Source organism: Pteropus alecto, unplaced genomic scaffold (genome assembly GCF_000325575.1).
Source record: "Pteropus alecto unplaced genomic scaffold, ASM32557v1 scaffold22, whole genome shotgun sequence".
In the NCBI taxonomy this organism is placed as follows: Eukaryota; Metazoa; Chordata; class Mammalia; order Chiroptera; family Pteropodidae; genus Pteropus; species Pteropus alecto.
Genome location: NW_006434839.1, coordinates 14,030,481 through 14,032,733, shown reverse-complemented (window position 1 = coordinate 14,032,733; position 2,253 = coordinate 14,030,481).

Here is a 2,253-nt window from a genome sequence, read left to right as displayed (position 1 = left end):
CAGGAAACTGCTCTCTGGGAGCACGGGCCTCAAAAGCTTAGGAAGGGGGTTAGGAGATCTCTGTAAAGGGCAGAGATGATAGACCTCAGCAGCAGTGATTCCTCATATCCAACTTAGAGTTACCTTTGCTTTGTTAAAATTCCTTCCAAGATTCACTGTGGCTATTATCAGTCAGAGCCTAGTATTCGCTGAGACCTAGAGGATGACTGGTGTGAAGCTGACCTGACCAGTAGATGCACAGAGTGGTGTAGAGATGGCCAGATATGTCCAAAAGACCTAATCAGGGTCTGGAGAAAGAGGGGAGAAGTAATTTGCTCCACTCATGTACCCCCATGTCTCACAAACACAATGGGAAATGGGACTGGATTTCCCACAATCTCTCATAACAGGGTTGGATGTTAAAACAAATTGTGGCCATGGAGAACAGAAAAAATTAGAAAACTATGGTTATATTTAAGATAGGTGTTTTTCCTCCTAGGTCATATCTAAGTCCTTAACAGATTTTCAATTTGAGAATGAATTTTCTTTTAAAAAGCAACTTTAAAAATTGTGAAAAACCATTAAGTTTATGGAAAAGAATTTCATAAATACAATAGTCTTTTTTCTTCTACATATGTCTTATTTCAATTCCCCTTTGCAAGCATAGAATAAAACATAGGTATTAAACTCATGGACCTTGGATTTAGAGAGGATTTTATGACTTTGACCTCCAAGGCAAACAAAGTAAAAACAAAAATAAGTGAATGGGAGTAGATTAAACTAAAAAGTTTCTGCACAGCAAAAGAAACCATCAATAAAACAAAGTGGCAACTGACTGAATGGAAAAATATATTTGCAAAACAACGACTCCCATAGGGGCTCATATCCAAAATATACAAAGAACTCATACAACTCGACAACAAAAGACCAAACAATTCAGTGGAAAAATGAGCAGAGGACCTGAACAGACACTTCTCCCAAGAAGAGGTACAAATGGCCAACAGACATATAAAACAAGCTCAACTTCACTAGCTATTAGGGAAATGCAAATCAAAACCACAATGAGATACCAACTCACACCTGTTAGAATGGCAATTATCAACAAGACAAGTAATAAATGTTGGAGAGGATGCGGAGAAAAAGGAACTCTCATACATTGCTGGTGGGAATGTAAATTGGTACAGCCATTATGGAAAACAGTATGGAGGTTCTTCAAAAAACTAAGAATAGAATTACCACATGAGCCAGCAATCTATCTTCTGGGTATTTACCCTTAAAATTTGAAAACGTTTATCTGTAAAGGTATATGTACCCTGATGTCCATAGCAGCATTACTCACGGTGGCCAAAACATGGAAACACCTGAAGTGTCCTATGATAAGATGGTGAGATAAAAAAGATGTCATACTAATATATAATGGAATATTACTCAGCCTAAGAAAAGATAAAATACTGCCATTTCCGACAACATGGATGGATCCTAAGATAATCAAGCTAAGTGAAATAAGTCAGACAGAAAAGTTGAGAATCATGATTTCACTCATGTGGGATAGAAAACTGAAAGCAACAAATGAATGAGACAAACAAAAACTCATAGACACAGACAACAGTTTGGTGGTTACCAGAGAGAAAGGGGGGAGGAGGGGAGGTAGATAAGGGTAAAGAGGGTCAAATATATGGTGACAAAAGATTTGACTTTGTGTGGTAAACACACAATGCTATATACAGATGATGTATTATTGAATTGCACACTTGAAACCTATATAATTTTATTAAGCAATGTCACCCAATAAATTTAATTTAAAAAAATTACAAAAAATTGTGAAAGACACTCTCTACTACAATAATGGTTTTAAACATTTTGGAGTCAGAGATATTTTTAAGAAAATTGATAAGCTTTTTTTGTTGTTGTTGTTATTTTTGTGGGGGTGACCCTTTCATCAGAAAAATGCATCTTCATTCATATATACAAAATTTTGTCTAAAATTTAACCCTTGTTAAAAACCCAGGAACTTAGATCATATTTTCTTCCTCCTCAAAATTTGATCATTTTACATGGCAATTTATTTCTATTTCCTGCTTTTTTCATGTCACAATGAATACTTTGAATTTCTGGTCTCATTTTATTTTTGAGTTGCATTTCCTTCCCATAATATCCTTGATGATTGATTGTTTTATTCACTCTATTTTTTAGGAATTTCTATTATTTCTATTAATCCGTTTTCTTTTATGTCATCTTCTCTCACATTCTCTTGATATGTTTTAATTGTTTTCC